General features: G+C 35.6%; 1 long non-coding RNA gene across 1 annotated transcript; it reads right to left on the bottom strand.

The window, feature by feature from the left end:
• Positions 1–16,064: 16,064 nt before the first annotated feature.
• On the bottom strand, positions 16,065–16,596 carry LOC146159007 (uncharacterized). Its single transcript, XR_014494669.1, has 2 exons — positions 16,339–16,596; positions 16,065–16,133 (listed from the first exon to the last, which is right to left on the bottom strand). It is a non-coding gene; the product is annotated as an uncharacterized LOC146159007 (long non-coding RNA).
• Positions 16,597–19,142: the final 2,546 nt, after the last annotated feature.

The following is a 19,142-nucleotide window of genomic DNA, read 5'->3' as shown; positions in this document are numbered from 1 at the left end:
GTTTTTACTTTTTACAAATTACTTTAGAATTTTGTAAAGCGTTGTTTTCGTTTTAAGAAAAACATTTTAAAACGGTTGGGTTAAGGTTAACTTTTTAATTTAAACCTTTTTAAAAGCGAGACATATTTGTTCTCACGCTAAAATCCCTGTTTTGAAGATTGAAGGTCGACGAAGTTGGTTTTGGTCGCTTTCGAGGGAATCCCAGTCTGTTTGCGATGGTTCTGTTCTGGAGGCAATAGAAGATGAACACCACCACTCCTTGCAGACCGTTGACTGTCGTGTGGATGTACATCATCACAAGTGACGTAACTTCGTTTCCAAGACCTGCACAGCAACAAGAAATATCTGTTTGTTTAAACGTTGCATTAAATTTAAAATGATCAGCGTTTTAATATGAGCAATTTATTTTAGGAAAATACACACAATCATTAACCTTGTAAAAAATTCACACAAACGTTAAACCATATAGTTTGTCAAAACGAGCCAACTCACATGATATATAAAAAAGTGTAATTTTAATTGGTAGAAAATCTTTATCATCTCATATCAACTTTACTTTCAACAAACGTGCTTTATTATACCAAATTGTGTCGAATTTCTTTATACAAAATTTGAAAAGATTTTTTTAACGCGTACCACTAGTGGCACGCGAAGGTTTTTCAGGGGACGCGAGTAGCTTCGTTTTTTTTCACAAAACCGTGGACTCACAACTTTATATTTTGTTCATCTGTTTTTGTTTACATAAAAAAATTTTCCCCCGAAGCCCATTCTTGTTGTTACGTAACTATTCCTGTTGTTTCAAAACAATGCAATCTTCAAAATACAGCCATGTCAATTGTTGACAAGGAGCACAGTTGCTGTATAAAGCGTAGGCTACAACGCTATGGGAACGTGAGCTTAATTATGTCAAATGATTGCACTAATCTACTGTATAATCTACTGTTTTATATCTTACGCCTCAAATAGCGTTGAAAAGTGCTAGTTGTAAGCTCAAAATATGATTTGATCAAATTAGTGTGGTACGCGTGACACTACAGAGCGTCCACGTGGTACGAGATCCTAAAAAGGTTGGGAACCCCTGTTTTATAGAAACGTGACAACACTTTATACAAACGTGCAAAATAAAATGTATTCTACCGTGTGAAAAAACATTTATAGATAGAGAAATTGTTACTTTAACTGCAAATGCACTTCAACCTGAGAAAAATCCAAGAACCCAGCTTGCTCCGAGAACCAGCATCACGAAGACAAAGGAGAAAATGAACTTCTTTGCATTTTCCATCTCTTCTCCTTGTCTCCGCTCCTCCCTTCCCCTGAATGGGAGCGCTGCATAAGCTGCGATGAGAGATGCAAAGAAGTTCACCACCAGAACAATCCCGAGCGGGACAGTCACCGAGAAAATGTACACCAATGTACCGGGAGCCAACCAGCATCTGTCGTACTTGCGGATATTCTAAAAAACATAAAGGGACACTACTTAAGCCTTTTAAAAACCTAACCGAAAAGTCAAGCTTGTTTCCATGCTCTCAACTGGGTTATATATCCCAATGCATTAGCAAAAACAATTGCTTTAAATCTATATTGACCATATGGCCTGCTGTTTTGATATTTTAAACGTGAAAAATCAACACTTGTTTCAATGAGTGGATACCTGTTGAAATTGGTGACATTTTTCGTAGTGTGTGCTGGGCTTCATGTAGTTTGCCGAATACAGCAGACCGACGGAAAGCGCCGAGCCAACTATCACGGCTGGAACGAACCATCCCAGCACAAAGAACACTCTTGATCTCGTCTCGGGGTCTTTGGTGTGGAAACGAATTGGAAAAGCCAAGGCCATCGCCATCCGTATTCCATCGAACATGAACCAAAAACCTTAAATACAATTTTGTTCGTTTGTGCATATTATGTGAATGTTTAAAGTTGGCTTTTAAAGATTACAAAAAGATCTTTAACAACGTCAACTTGTCGAAAAAAGTATTTTATTTTATCATTAATTAGGGTATATATGGCTAAAAAATTGTTTGGCTGTTCTTATAGATAAATTTATTTAAAAATACCAGTTACTTAAAACAATTGCTTAAAATAACCTACACAGCATTTGTCGAACGCTGTTGATAAAGCAAGCAGGTAGGTTTGTTTTTAGCTTTCAAATTACCTGTAGCAAGAAGGAAGTACTGAATGGCAGCCGTTAGAATGAGACACATGGTGTTGTCGTTTGCAGCGGCATCATGAGTTAGGTTGGCTAAATGCAACAAAGTTAGGGCGATGGCGACGTTAAGCTGAATGAGAGTACGGTCGCTGCTGATCGCGCGTTTGTGAATGCGCAGGAGTACGATGGTGGCGGTGAGGAACAGAATCGAAATAGATTCGCAAATGTAAGAAAAGATCTGGAACGGATTAGTTAGTGGTAAAATTTTACATGTTGTTAAAATATCTGAACAAACAATAATTATGCTTTACCTTAACCTCCTGTGTCACAGAAACCATGTTTACAGAGAGGAGAACAGCAAACACTGTGTGGTGATCACATTCACATAAGACCTGCCCCCCGTCCTCTCTAGTGCGACAACCAGCAGTGGAATAGGTTCCAGATGACTGGTCGATGAAAACACATGTGAGTTGAAGCGTATCTATTGTTAATCCTGTCGAGGAATTGTTGGGGACTTCACTCCATACTTTCTCACACATCCTCTGGTCGCTTTCCTTGTCTTGTGCAACGATCCTCGAAAGAGAGATGGAACCAATTAGTGCGGAGCCTCCTGCGGCGTCGTAGCTCGAAACCCCGGTAAAGACCATCGGAGAAAGGCTCACGAAATGAGTTGTCGGGCCCTTGAGACTGCTTGAAGAAACGTTGTGAAAGCTGGATGAAAGGTTGTAAACACTCACCTCAAATGCCACCAATTCCATATTAGAGCCGTGTTTAGTCTCAAACGTTGAATTGAAGGACGTGACATTGGTAAGCCGAATTAAATTGGTTTTGACTCGATCCCCGGTTGCATTAAAACTGTTGATATAGACCACGACTTTTCCGATGGTTTCGTGAATCGAAATATTGCCACTTTCGGCAATCACCTTTGAGAGGTTTCTTTCCAATGATAGCAACTTGCTAGCACTCACACCATTGTTCCTCAAACTTTCCTGTGCTTTCCAAATTCTTTCCACAATCGAATCAGGGTTTTGATCTGCAAACACTAGGCTTACAATTTTGATTGAGAATCAAAAACTACGTTTTGATCTTAAAATCGCTGAAAAGTCAGTGTTTAAAGCTGCAAACACAAGGTTCTGAATTTCGAATTGGAATAACTAGAAATAAGGATCTTAAACCGGATGCACTAAAATAGGATTTTAATGTGATAACACTAAGTCAGATGTTTGGTGAAAAGTTACTTTAAACTCAATTTATTAATCTTTAAAGAGTATAATTAATAATGATTTATATTTTAACGTATATCAATTAATGTTACAAGTTTACTAGTAATGTTGTTGGCTCTTCGCGCAGGTGCAGATTCAATGTAGCAAGCTGCTGCCCGATCTCTCAAACTACCACAGCTTCGACTTTTGAACTGGAAATCACTGACAAGCGCACAGGGTGTTGCTCCCCGAGTGTCAGTTGGCCCTTCGTTTCCCGGCTCCCATGGCTGATATGACGTCACGGTGTCGTCATTCCACTTCCAGAAGCTTCTGTTGTACGTCTGATTGGCGTCTCCTCGGTAAGTCAGGCCTGTACGCAAAAAATGTAACCTCAAGCCAGGGATTCTCAAACTGTGTGCCGCGGAAAATTATAGAGATTTTTAAGTTTGCAGTGCAATATTTGTGAGTTTGGAAAAAAAAATATTCGTATGAAAAATATGCCGGCAAGCACGCAAGCCTTCACACTAATATTTAAACAACGATTTTAAGGTTTTTTACCGATTGCCTTGCTGTGTATAGCCAGAGCCATTTTTAAGTTTTACATACATTTCAAGGTATTTAGTAATTTATTTGAAATTACACGTTTGGTTTTTTATTGCTAAAGTATTGAACAGTCCAATGAAGTGATTCTCAACTCAGTGACTTAAAAGACAGTCAAACGTTACGCAGATTGTTATGTTATAATTAAATGATATTGTAACAACTGCCTTAGACAAACTGTGTACAGGAAAGTGTTGAATATGCAGTTTTGTTACTAAAACACACATAAACATTCAAACATCGCGACACATAAACATTCGTTTCAAACGTTTCTTGGCTAAATCCTTTACAAAAAACTATAAACGTCTGCATGATATTAATTATGATTAAATAAATAAAGCAATCAAATAATAAAGGTTTTTGATTCCCACATTGAACTTTCTACGTTGTAAATTTCGGAAAATTCTAGCTTTGATATTTCGATCTAATAAAAACTTTTATATTTATGAATATTATTATTGGTCCGCAACATGTTCTATAAAATGCTACACAAAATGCAATAAAATAGTTAACACAATGTTGTTAGTGATTGAATGAATAGTATGCAATCAAGTCTTACATATATGTTTGCATAACTATTTAATGAGTTTAATGTTGGTATTTTCTGGTTTATTATCTTTTAACTTTAAATTTGCAATAATTGTGTTGTTAAAACTTTACTACATCCGCAAATTGATGAATTTTTCCTTCAAAAAATCGATTTGTTTCAAATTAAATAGTGAACAACCCAACAATCTTACCCAGCCAAAAATGCAGGTCATCTCTCAAGCATTCGACCAACTTCATTTCTTCTGCTGTTTCTATTTTTAAAGGTTCCGATTCTGGCCCGAAGCCCTTGCAGTAAGTTACAACCTGATGTTGCTTATTCGTGTTATTTACTTCCTTCCAATAAAGCTTCCTTGTAAGAACTGGAACACCTGGAATTAAACAAGTATTTGCTTAAACTTGATTTAATGCAAAGCAAGAGAAACAAAATTAAACAACGAATAAATATTTTAATTTCGTGTAATAAAAACACAGTTTTTGTATTAATTAAAATAAGAGTAGGCTATCAGTACTAAATTTAAAAAAGAAAATTTTACATTAAAATAATGTCTGGAAGGTGATTTAATGTTAAGACTTAAAACAATTAAATGCTTGCTTATATGATGCCTTCAGCAGTTAACAGTTTAAGAAAATGCTGAGAAAACCGTGCCAGGTGAATGGGACAAGTATTAACTTGTTTTTCCTGTGTAGTTAAAATCCACTATTGGTGCAGATTCGCCTATCAATGATCAACCTTCCTTACAAGACATGTTACAAATCAAAACGGTTGATCATTAAGGTGGTGATGCAGCATTCAACTTATAACGCTTAGATGGTATTAAATAAGGAAACAGCGATTCATGCCCCTTTTTCGGAAGTTTGTTAAGCAAAACAGAATAGCTTTCTAACAGAGTCGGTTGATCAATCAAGGATTTAGTGCAAGCAGGGCCAGGGAAGAAAGACTAATTTGTGGTGAGGTTCTAACTCAAGATCTCGGTCATATAGCAAAATCTAAAGCAGCCATACCACCATTGTCTGGTGCAACTGAAAATGATTACGAAAGAGCTCAACATAGTAAAAAGCAAAACGAGAAAAAATATTTAAACGAACTTTGTCAACTACAGACATGTAGAAAACTTTTCGACAGACCGACACAAATGTGGGTTAGAAACCACGGTTTATAGGACTGTTCTAAGTCAATTAACACTAATACACACACATGTCATATCCTACATATACTGTACAACCACTTATCCAATTATATTTGATACATCTTAAAAAGTTTGCCTGATTTATTATAATTTGTACTTTTACCAACTGAATCGTACTGTCAGAAGTGTAAGAAAAATACTAAAAACACAAAACGATGGTTCACCACTTTCTGATAATTTGCTGCGAAGCTCATCATTGGAGAACAGCTCAAGGCAATCCTCAACGAAACCGCTCTGGCTTTCTGACTCAGAATCTATTGAAATGCTTATAAAGTTAATAAAAAAGAAAACACATACAACTATTTTCGATCCTACAATCGTTTAGCTGAGATCCAACAAAACTGTAATAATGACAGTAAGGATTACCGATCGCGGGACCGACATACATTTTGTGACAAACTTTGTTAACTTAATTTATCGTTTTACGAAGGGAACATACATAGTATTTAGTACAGTATGCCACAGACCGGAAGCCACAAATCGCCCATGAGCGATAGTTTGGTGAACCTTAGTATAGTTATGCGTAACAAAAATGTAAAATAAATTGGAAACAAAGTTTAATACATGTCTAAAGAAACCCGAGATAGTCGCAGGATAAACAATTGCGGGCAGCTTTCTAAATTGTTGTTACCTATACCTTATTATTGAAGAGAATATAAATAACTATTCTACCGAATTGTTTACCGCTGTGTGAGGTTAGGGGCGGATCATGGGTGGGGTTAGGGTTGAAACTTGTATGGTAGTTAGTGATAAGGCTAGCGGTAGAGTCTGGGTAAAACATTAAATTGGCCTTATTTTGGCCACGTCTTTCCATTTCGAACTGTGTTTTATTCCGGCCTTGATGTTGTTTTAAATCGGTCTTCTGATTAAAAATCCAGCAAGAGCTTTCATAGAAAACAAATGAACCAACCGCCTCAGAGGTTATCTTGCTAGCAATACCTTATTGTTGAGGTTATGTGTACAATACACCAGCAAGTCCGTACTTTAATTTGTTTAGTCCAACGGGCCGTATGTTGTGCATGCCTCAAGAGAAAGTCTACCATAAGACGATCAAAGTTTAGCGTAACAGGGTATTTCGAACACACCTTAGCGATTTATACACTATCTGAATAAGTGAAGAAATATATTTTACACTATGGTGCCAAAAATACTATTATCTCTTTCAATATAGTTAATCAGCTCATGATATAATAATAAGCGTTACAGATCAAATAAAATACACCAAATTAACTTCGCATCTTACGATTGTATTGACATGTGCTGTTGTCCAGAAATTCGTTCACAATCGATGCAAACTCCGTCATCTGGCTTCCATTAAACAAGGAAGCCGAACAATTGATGTAACGATCACACAACTCCCCACCACATGCCACTATAACGACAAATGTATGTTTGAAACAACTTCCAAATTTTCTACTGAATAAAGTTGTCTCACCAGCATTAGCTTCGTAGCTTCCAAAACCAAAAAACAGAACTAATAAAAATGGAAATTTTAAAACCATCTGTATCTTTCTTTATCAATTTGTTTTATCAAAGAAAAACTTTTTCTAAATATTATGCTGTTTAATTCTTGGTTTAAGTTCAATAAATGTAAATAAAGTTAAAGATCCGATAGTGGTTTCTTTGTATTCCTGCTAGGATCTAATTTAACTTAACAAAATGCTCATATTTTATTCTTAGAAACTGTGAGGAAAAATTACAACTATAAAATTGTTAAAATATTAATACTTAAACGCCCCAATAGCGTTATTTTTGAAACCGCAATAAAAAAACACCCCATCATGATAAATGCACTTTATTATTTAGGTAAATTTTGAATATGTAAATCATTTTTTGACCGTTTCGAATTTTTTTAAGTAGCATTTTATAGTAAGAAACTTCCATAAACGTTGTATAGACAGTATATACTTTTATAAACAATTTTTGTAATCATGCTTAGAGATCGTTATTTCACAAGATTGCAGTCAGAGTATGTTTTACCTTACAAAACATCTATTTATTATATACAAACACTCCATAAAACGTCCAAACCTTCTAATAACATTGTACACTATATTTAATGCGCGAATCCGAATATTGCAAACACGATTGGAGATATTTCACATCATTGAAGTAACTTCAACTAACGTTGTATACATTACGTTTGTTCGTCGAATCAAAACATTCAAAACATGGTTTGATAGGGTTATTTTGGGGACAGGTGGATTTTCGGAGAGTGAGTTGGCAGAAAAATTTGGTTTAAACTTTCGATCGACCTTAGCGACGCAATGTTGTGTCGACGCGAAGTTCCGGATACCCCGGCGTCACCTTTGTGACGTAATAATCGACTCGTCGATGGAAGTGACGTATTTAGCAGTGCTAAAATTGCAAATGCGCGTTTTTTCTAAGTATTATTGTTTTTAATATTAGCTGGTTGAATCTACACAGAGATTATACGTGATGTTATTTTTGATTTGATTGATATAATACGCGAAGAATCGAAATAAAAACATTTTTCGCTGTTTCTTAAAGCTTTTAGCACAAGCATAATAAACTAGTAAAATGCGGTTTACTTTATCATAATCTACATCGCTTGGTCTTTAAACGATGTAGTTTAACCACCACATTTTTATAAAAAGGTCGAGACGCGAAGGAACGAGATAAAAACGTTTCCGCTGTTTCTTAAAGATTTTATCACAAGCATAATTCACTAGTAAAAAACACGTTTTTATGAAAAGGATCAAGTTGATTATTTAACATCGACGACCGGAAGAGGCTCTGTTCAACACAGCGAGGGGAGTCATATGATCATAAGTTTGCTGGTCTTTGTTCATCAAACCTGACTAAACAGTGTAATCCCTAAGTGCTCTGTGCAAAAATATGTTGTTTGCTGTTGTATTTATTGTATGAATATTATTGATCCTATCTCTTCTTTTAAATGTATTTTCTGCTGATCTAAGCACCAATTTTATTGTTGTAGCGTGGCCAGTTTTTATTTCTATAAGATGCTTGCTTCCATTGACCCAAAAATACTTTTGTATGTTCAATTTAGTGAAAGCTTCCTCTAAAAGTGAAAAAAATTAACAAAGGCTAACGGCAAAACAAAATTATTAACTTTGTGCGCGCTAGTAAGTACCTGTTTAATGTTCATCGATTTAGTTTACAAAAGGACTAACACCATTGATTTTCTGAGTAAAATGATGATTTTGGTATAAAAATTTGCTTAAACAAAATCTATCTTCATCAGACATACATATGACACCATGTTATCAATTTATACCTGATTCTTTTTACAATGGTGGTTTTCCGCAGTGCTTTTCAGCTTTTGACGGTCCTCTAGTCATCATCCTAAATAAGAGCAACATCAACGTAGGAATAAACACCGTTCGGAATCAGACAAAAACCGGGCTCGCAAAAGTGGAGATAACGTCTAAATGAGAGTAAGTCCCAATTGGTCAGAATTAGGCCTATTCAACGTTTTATTTCACCCCAAACCATACCCCAAGTACATCAATAAATCCCCTAATATTTTTTACCCTCAATAATCCCAAACTAGGACAACAATACGGTGTCAGAACAGCGGTCAAACTACATCAAAACCGCCGATGCCAGACTGTGTTGTTGGGCTTTATTAGGTCGTTTGTGTATTGAGCTTTATTATGGCGTTGGTCCTAATACTATGAGAATTTGGATTATTCTGAGTTGAGTATTGTTGCCTTGTAGGTGTCATAGTGTATTCCCTACAACTGTAGTTTGCGAAAAGGAATTTTGTCACGTATTAAATTGAAAAAATTAACTTTACCTTCGTTGCGTAAAAAAATAAAATACGGCACAGCGTTTGTTTTAGCCTTGAAAGTCAAACCAGGTACAGCTTAGCGTTATTTATGTTCTAAATCAAATCAACTGTATTAAGCGCATTGGTGGTTAAAAATTAACCAAACAAACTTGATCGGTGGACACATGACTTGTTCAGCTGACGAGTGGTGGCTGAAATGTGTTACTGTAGAGTGTAGATTGACAATAGCTTGTTTCAGAACAGGGTTCGAGTGTAAGTGTAAACAGATCAGTCTAAAGTGGAACGACAAGCACATAAAGCTTTAATTATGAGTTTGCATTACTTAATTAAAGTTTATTTGTAATATTTAAAAGTTATTTATTTCTTTATCAAGAAAAGATTTTTTTTCTAATATTTGAATAATCACACATTGCAAAACAAGTTCATATGCACCTTGTTTTTAACTATAAAATTGTAAAAAATATATTTGGCTTTGTTGATCTTGAAGAAGTCGTGAACGAGGATGTGGATAGACCACGATCGTCCAGACTAAACAAAAGAAAAAATATTGGAATTTCAAGTAAGTGTTTGTTTTATCGATTTTAAATCCCTTTTTATTGTAGCCTAGGCATTTCCACTTAGGCCCTATATTTGAGAAGATTCGTTGATTTTACATTGCAGGACAAAATATTTGGCCTCATGGATAAAAACTGTCAGGCCATTTCAGAGGCAACTTCAAAGCCCAAGGAAGATGCCGCATCTCATTATTCCAACCTAGTAGCCACTACAATCTGGCTGCTACCAGAAGAAAAGTCAGACAGGGCAATTAATGGCCCATATTTTAAATTATTTGTGTGACTTACAATATGGTAATAAATAAAACACAAACTGATACAATTGTGTACATTTGCTTTTTAACGAATTAAACGAAATAGTATTATAGATCATTAAATTTAACTAAATAAAAATACTAGTAGAGGATCCTTGACGTAATACAACTTCGGTCGCCTTTCTTCTGGAGAAAATTATGAAGGCAGCATGCAGCTTTCGTGATGTTGGTCGCATTGTTGACATCGGCTATTATCGGACTTTTAAAAACTCTCAATCGTGTTGTCAAAATACCAAAAGTGTTTTCAATAACTCATCTTACACGAGATTTTTTTTTCTGGTAAAAAATGGCCAGGGTATGGTCTCATTAAATTTTCCTTTGATGGAAAAGCTGCATCAGCTACAAAACAAAATTGGCGGGACAATTCTATGCACCCAGGTGGAGGAATAGGCAAAGAATTATAAGTAAGTTGCTGCCTTCCAGAATCTCCAATGTCTACCATGGAAAAGCAATAGTCTGCAGTACATAAGGCGAGAAGCACTATGCTAAAGTGGCCTTTATAATTAAAAAATTCTGATCCAGACATTGGAGGTGCTTGAATCATCACATACTTGCCATTTATGTTGAAAGCAATTGTTTGTTGAGAATCACCGGTAGCCAAGTACCTAAAACATAAATTTTAAATAGATGTGTCTATGTGCTTATTTTAAATTAAATTTGGTATTAATAATGGTAGATGTTAAAACACCATAAATATATTCCAAGTCATAACAACATAAAAACCTTAAATCGCCAATAAAGATAGAAATCTTATTACTATTTTCTCAAATTATTTCGTGTTTTAACCACTGATCTCTATAAAACCTGGATAGCGCAACTAGTGGTTGAAAATTGAAGCCAATTAGAACGCTGAAACTCCATCTTGAAAAGGTCCTAAAGTGCGTAAATTTTGCATTACGGCTTATGGAGGAAGGTGCTAGTAACAGCGTTTTCCGACTATTTATTAACATTTATTACTTAAAATTAATGGTTTCTAAGGCTGCAAGCCATACTCTAATCATTTGGAAGAGAAAAAAACCTAATACTGTATAATTAACGCAAAAATCGGCATTTTTAGAACGACAAAACCCGTGCCTATATATATTCAATATATAGGCACGGCGCTGGTCTGGAATCCTACCACAATTATTAAATCAACGCACAATATTTGGGTTAGGGTGCGAGTTGGCCTTTGGATTTGGGTGGGTCAGGTATTATTATATTCATTATTGACCCACCCTAACCCAAAACGCTAACGCACACCCTAACACAAATTATGTGCGTTCAATTCAATTTTATTATTTTGGCACATAACGTTAATACAACAACAAATGCAATAAGAATATTATGCCAGGAGGCACCGATACAACCAACAGGTTTACCAGTCAAGGTGCCCCATTTCACTATATATAATGATTTTAAATTGATATCAATATTTCCCCATACCACTGGTCCTTGATAGCCAAGTGATCTCTGCTCTAGTGATGTGTTTGTGCGAGGTAAAAATAATTGCCTAGTATCCTTTAACCTAGTAACATGATCGTGTATATCAGAAATTTTAGTAAAGTAAGAGCTAAATGTGGGAGGTAGAGCATTGCTGTGCAATTTGTGCATAAATTTCCCAAATTCTAATTTATATATTTCTGAAATTTTAAGTAATTGCAATTCCTTAAAAAGTTTTGTCGGGTCATCGTTGTGGTATAATTCTAGGTCAGTATGATTTTTTTCCCACTTCAATGCCACCCAACCTTTCAGCTTAATTTTTGATTGAGAAGCTGCTGGTAAAACTCTGGAGTATAGACAGTTACCGGCCAGAAATTTATTAATAGTAATTTTGAGCACAACGTGAACAGATTGGCCATTTTCTGTCTATTTTTTTTTTAGGAGGCACTGACAGTGGCATGTATATAAATACTTTTGAAGTAGCTATTTTTCATAAATTCAAACTAGATGGGTAACACTAATTTATGGAAAGATAAATGGTCGGAACGCTCACAGTATTATTATTAAATATAATAACACTTGACCCACCTTCCCCCAAACGCTAACCCCCACTGTAACCCAAATATTGTGCGCTGGTTTAATAATTGTTTTAACGGGGTAACACTTAAATTATTGAGCGTTCCGACATTTCCGACCATTCATCACTCCGTAAATTAGTATTACCCAACTATAGATGGGTAATGAGAATCGACTGCTGATGATGATATTTGAATATGTATTGCAGTTGACCAGTTTTGCTTTAACTATCCAAATAAAGTATAAAAATGCCAGGCATGCAATGCTGTGCGTTTGGTTGCCTAAAGCGCAAACGCAAAAAAGCTAGTAGAAGTGACAGTGATGGTAGCTCGGATGAAGAAACAGTCCCTAAAGAGAAAATTTCCGAGAAATTTTCATAAGTATGATAATTATAATAGATGTCAGAAATATCCAGTTTGAGTGTTGTCTTACTGGTTATAAAACTCATAATAACTGTAGTAGTATAGCCAATCTTTGAAAATGGTTTTCTTGGTCAGTGTTGTAGATGTATTTCAATTTGGTACATCTTTACTATGCTGGTTGATAATACTGTTTTTGACCAACAACGCTTATAATCAGTTGGCCCTGTAAATATACATACTTTTAATAAATGCAGTTAGCTTAGATAGTTGCAGATTGAATATTAGTTTACCTACTCACTTAGCTAATTGAAAATATTAGTTCTTAATTTAGCTTAACTTTCAGTTACTAGTTACCTATAAGCTATGAGGACAGATTAAACTCGTTAGGATTAGACAGGTTTTAATACTAGTAATTAGCATTTAGAAGTCACATCAATTTCTATATAATTATTACAAATCACTTCCGTAGAATTTTAGAAGTATTTCTCTATTATAGATGAGTTATGTAATAGTACTCTTGACAGATTTCCAGCAGATCAGGAAACAAAAAATCTTTGGGTGGCAAACATTCACCGTAGCAATTGGGCGCCGACGAAACATTCGATGGTGTGTTCCGACCATTTTGCTGAGAAAAAAATAATTCGGACTAGATATAAAGTGCGACTTGCCAGCGATGCGGTTCCGACCAGACATAAAAAATTTCCAAAATACTTAAAAAAGGTAGATATATACATTCTATATATATATATGTATATAAACATACCATACTGATAATATCAGAGCTGATAGACATGTCTAATAACTAAATTACTATACTATACTATAGTAGTTTAGTTATTAGAAACCTCGCATCAGCTCCAAAATTACCTGGATAGTCATTCCATGCTTAATTTATAGAGCCGGAAACCCAACAAAAGAGCCGGAAAACCAACAAATTTCAATTAAATGGTTTTGTTTCATGAAATACACATAATAATAAAGGAGCATTTTTCAAATGTGTCCCTCAGGCCCCAGGGGGCCACAAAGAAGTCTTCAGGGGGCAACAGACATGTCATATTTTAATTTTTAGTTAGTTAAACCATTTTGTTTAGGTTTGCGGTATGTCCAGAGACCTGACTTATAAAAGGGGGCATGACTTATAAAAGGCTGAGAACCACTGGTCTTTATGTGGCAATATGCTTAATAATATTTATATTTTGTACAAATTGTACAAATGTATTGATTAATTTAATTACTTTCTAGATTGTCCTGTAAAATATCTAGCTATTTCTAAATATAATTGTTTCGAACCCATTGATTTAGTTTGTCAAAGTTAGACAAGCCATAAAAATTAAAAGTGCCACTATAGCTGGAGTCTGTTGCAAAATTATTTTCCCTTTGAGGTCTTTGATAGATGGGTGCGAAAATTTTGAAAAACTTTAAATTAAATGTGGAATGACCCATATAACAAATTAGGGTATTACAATGAACGACATTTATAGTTAAACATTAAAAAATACTATGTAAAAAGTAAACATTTGTGACACACCACTGTGTATCCTAAGCAAAATGTATTAAATATTATTTAAAAAAAACTAAAGCACCCTAAGATTGAACATTAACTACATTGTAAACTAAAACACACTTGAAGTTTAAATAAAGTGTAAAACTTTTTTTAGCAAACAAAAGAAAGAAAACTACCAAATGCCAGACTACAAGTGCTAGGATCAACCAACCAACTTAAGATTCCCAAGAACTACATAACACATGACCATAATTACTGCTTGAACATTTATTCAAAAAACGAAGAGAACAAATTGAAAGAAAGCAATGAAAAAATTATACGATTAAAAAAGAAAATGAAAGTTGCAAGACAAAAAGCGAGAAGATTAAAATTGAAGGTCAATTCTTTAAAGGGTATTATTAGAATTTTAAAGGATAAAAATTTAATTTCAACTCGCTGTGAAGACATGTTAAAGCAGTGTTTATCAGAGGTACCATTTGAACTATTAACAAGAATCAAAAAAACAAAATCTGGCAAAGGATTTCAATATTCAGCAGCTTTAAAATCAAGCATATGAATTTGTCCGTAAAAGTTTCGATTTTTCATTACCCCACCAAGCCCAGATTCGAAAATGGTACGGCAAAATAGATGCGGATCCAGGATTTACAAAACCAGCTTTTATTGCAATTAAAGAAAAGGTGAGAATCGCCCACAACAATGGTAAACAAGTTATGTGCTCCCTTATGCTTGACGAGATGTCTATTAGGAAACATATTGCTTGGGATGGTAAAAAGTTTCGTGGTTTTGTAGATCATGGAAATGGTCTCTATGATGACGACTCTTTACCATATGCGAAGGATGTTCTCGTTTTAATGGTTGTATGTATTAATAGTGGTTGGAAGGTGCCATGTGCATATTTTTTTGTAGATGGCTTAAGTGGTGCAGAGCGTGCAAACATCGTCAAAATATGTATTCAGCGTGTTTCATACACTGGTGCAAAGGTAGTATCTCTGACATGCGACGGTCCTTCTTGTCATTTCACTATGTTATGAGAACTCGGTGCATCTATGATACCAGGTTGCTTAACAGCAAACTTTGAACATCCCTCGAACAAATCCGAGCGGATTTATGTTCTTCTTGATGTTTGCCATATGCTTAAACTTGTGCGAAATACTTTTGCTGATTGGGGAATTTTGGTAGATGGAGATGGAGGAAAAATCAAATGGCAATACATTATTGCATTGCAAAAACTCCAACAAAATGAAGGTTTGCGTTTGGGCAACAAGCTTAAGCTGGCACACATCAAATGGCAGCAGCAAAAAATGAAGGTAAACCTTGCAGCACAGGCATTGAGTTCTAGTGTAGCTGATGCCATCCAATATTGTGCAGAGAATTTAAAACTAAAGGAATTTAAGGGATGTGCACCAACAACGAATTTAAGGGATGTGCACCAACAACGAATTTAAGGGATGTGCACCAAGGTTCTTACGAATGTTTGATCGTTTATTTGACATTTTTAATTTAAGAAATCCCCTCGCCAAAGGTTTAAGTCTGCCCTTCGGATTGCGAATAAGTTTGTATGGGATCCCTTTCTTTCAGAATGTTTTACTTAAATAATGCAGTTAAAAACAACTGACAGCACTCCAATGCACATTTCCAGAAGAAAAACTGGTTTCGTTGGTTTTTTAGCCTGTATCCAGAGCACAAGAGGTTTGTTCGATAACTTAGTAGGCAGAGCCAATGCTCCACTAAGTTATTTGTTAATGTACAAGTTTAGCCAAGATCACCTAGAATTGTTTTTCAGTGCTGTCCGAACTGCTGGTGGCTGCAATAATAACCCAACAGCACAACAGTTCACAGCAGCCTTCAAGCGTCTTTTGATGAGAAGCTGTTATAAAGGTACAAATGGCAATTGCTCCAACCAGGATTCAACAACAATTCTGGATGCAATAAGCGACACCTGTAAAACAAATTATACGGAGGTAAAGTTAACTGATGTGGCATTAATTAAAAAATATGACCTCATTGAACGTCTGCCCATTTCAACAGACCATGATTACTGTGACAGTCCAAACATAAAAATTTTATCAGAATATAAAAAAGCAGATTACATACATAGCTGGGTATGTTGCAAAGATGGCAAAAAAACAAACAACATGTTTTACCTGCTCCTTGGCACTTGGTTCCCAGAAAATGATAGCACAACCCAGTTTTTTGACATTCAAAGACAGAGGAGGTCTTATGAAACCATCAGAAAGTGTAATTAGGGTGTGCTCTGACACCGAAAAATGCTTCTTAAGATTGTTGGCATGTTCTGGTGGAAAATTACCGATTAATACAGGAATTCCAGATGCCATTGCAACATCAGTATTACACAGTATTAATGCATCCCAATTATTTCCTGATTTAGATAGTCACATATTTGACAGTACAGTGATGGATAATCATGTCTTTCAACTGATCAAAGTTGTATCGAAGTGCTACAGTAAGATAAGGCTGTACCATCTTGGAAAGGAAACCTCTGAAAAAATAGTGGGAGAAAAAATAAGAAAAAAGCTTAGCAAGCTAGTTTTATTTAACAATCAATAAGTTTTATTAATCACATGTTCACTTGTTGTTTTAAATTTGTACTATTTGTTTATTGCTACCGTTGTTAAATATTTTTCAATTATTGCGTTTTTTCCTTTGCTGCAAGCAACCAAGTTACTTTTAAAACCGACTGTGTCAGTCTATAGAAGTATATGCAAAAATATGGCTAACCTTCAGGACATCCAATAAAATGCATCCTTGGGTTTTTTAAATCAGGGCTTCCCAAACTGGGGGTCGCGACCCCGCAAGGGGTCGCGTAACGAACTTCAGGGGTCGCAGAGGGTATACCAAGTTTTCAGAGGTTTAATTCGAAACACGGTTGCTAAAACTGGTGTAGTTACGCAAAACATATTCTACGTAAATAGGTTGAGCTCAGTTACTAAATAGTATTCGGTTTATGACGCAATAACTCTGCGGGTCGGGAGGCTAGCAATGTTACTAAAAACACAGTTTAAAGTAAAAAGCAGTGCATGCTAGTAGCTAAATATTAAAAAAATAATCAATGGATAGCTGGTTAAAAAAATCGAACGATAAGGGTAATAAGCCTACGGCAGATGGTGTTGAAGCAGCGGTAGAGGCAGATACAACAGCGACTTGCACATTGAAAAAGCGCAAGTTCAATGAGAAAAACGAGGCTAGTCATGCCAAAAAGAGAATGTATAACGAAAGTTTTTTGCAATATGGTTTCACTTTCATTTCGGAAAACAATGAACATCGTCCATTTTGTTTGATTTGCAATCAAGTGTTGGCAAGTGAGAGTCTTAAGCCTGCGAAGTTGAAACGACATCTTCAAACCAAGCATGATTCTCATAGCAACAAGCCTGTGGATTTTTTTCGTCGCTTACTGCGAACATCGGAAAGACAAAGACAATCATTTGAAAGTGAATTTGTAAATGAAGGGAAGTATACAAGAGCATCGTTTGAGGCTTCCTTGTTGATTGCAAAAAGCAAGAAACCTTACAACATCGGCGAAGAACTAATTCTACCAGCTGCAATTAAAATGAGCGCAATTGTTCACGGCAAAAAAGAGGCTAATGAAATGAGAAAAATTTCATTGTCAAACAATACTGTGTCAAGGCGAATTTCCGAAATCAGCGAAGATCAACGCGAGCAACTCATTCTACGAATTAAAGAAAGCCGTAAATTTGCCATTCAACTTGATGAGTCGACGGACATTACCAATATGGCATATCTTTTGTCATATATTAGATACATTTACAATAACGACATTCACGAGGATTTACTGTTTTGTCAACCATTGCATGAACGTACTAATGGGATGGATATTTTTCAAAAAGTTGATGATTTTTTCACGGAAGTGGGGCTATTTTGGACAGACTGTGTTGGTGTGTGTACTGACGGAGCTGCTGCGATGACAGGACATACAGCTGGGTTTCATGCACGAGTGCGCGCTGTGAGTGATACGCCTATTACTTTTACACACTGTATGATTCATCGAGAGGCCTTAGTAGGTAAAAAAATTTCTCCTGATCTAAATGCTGTGAAAATTATCAACTTTATTAAGAGTCGTGCACTCAATACCCGTATTTTTGCAAATTTATGTGGTGAAATGGAATCGGAGTTTAAGACTCTTTTACTGTATTGTGAAGTAAGGTGGCTTTCAAAAACAAAGCTTTAAAAAGGCTATTAATGTTGAAAAATGAAGTCGTGATTTTTTTAACGGAAAAAAAATCAGACTTGGTCTGCTATCTTCGCAATGACAGCTGGCTGTTGAAATTATGTTATTTGTCAGATTTGCTTGAAAAGCTAAACGAACTTAATTTGTCCCTCCAAGGAGAAAACACCAATATTTTTACACTGAAATCTAAAATTGAAGCGTTCATCAAAAAATTAAACATCTGGAAACAAAAGGTTGAAACTGATTCATTTGAAATGTTCTCATCAACAGAAGAGTTTTTGGCTAACAATGATGTGGAATCAAACGTTATTAAGCCTCTTGTAATCGACCATTTGTCAAATCTGTTGAAACAGTTTCAGAAGTATTTTCTTCCAGAATTGAACAATACCAAATTAGATTGGATCCAAAACCCATTTGCAATGCAAAAACAAAGTACCGAGCACCTCACTCTTAAATCTCAGGAAGAGCTTGCTGACCTATCTTCTGACTCGAAGTTGCGGCTTGAATTTTCTGGAAAAAAGCTTCACACTTTTTGGCTTAGCGTTAAAGCGGAATATCCATCATTATCTGACTCAGCAGTAACCGCACTCCTACCGTTTGTCTCGACGTATCTGTGCGAGTCAGCGTTTTCAACATTCACAGCAATCAAAACAAAATACCGTTCCAGCTTGAGTAACATTGAAACCGCCTTGAGGCCAGCATTAACAAACATTGAGCCAAGGCTGGATTTGCTTTGTAGCA

The sequence above is a fragment of the Ascidiella aspersa genome, chromosome 3, assembly GCF_963924565.1.
Source record: "Ascidiella aspersa chromosome 3, kaAscAspe10.2, whole genome shotgun sequence".
Lineage (NCBI taxonomy): Eukaryota > Metazoa > Chordata > Ascidiacea > Phlebobranchia > Ascidiidae > Ascidiella > Ascidiella aspersa.
The sequence above is the reverse complement of the archived record's forward strand: the minus strand, read 5'-3'. Positions and strand labels throughout refer to the sequence as shown.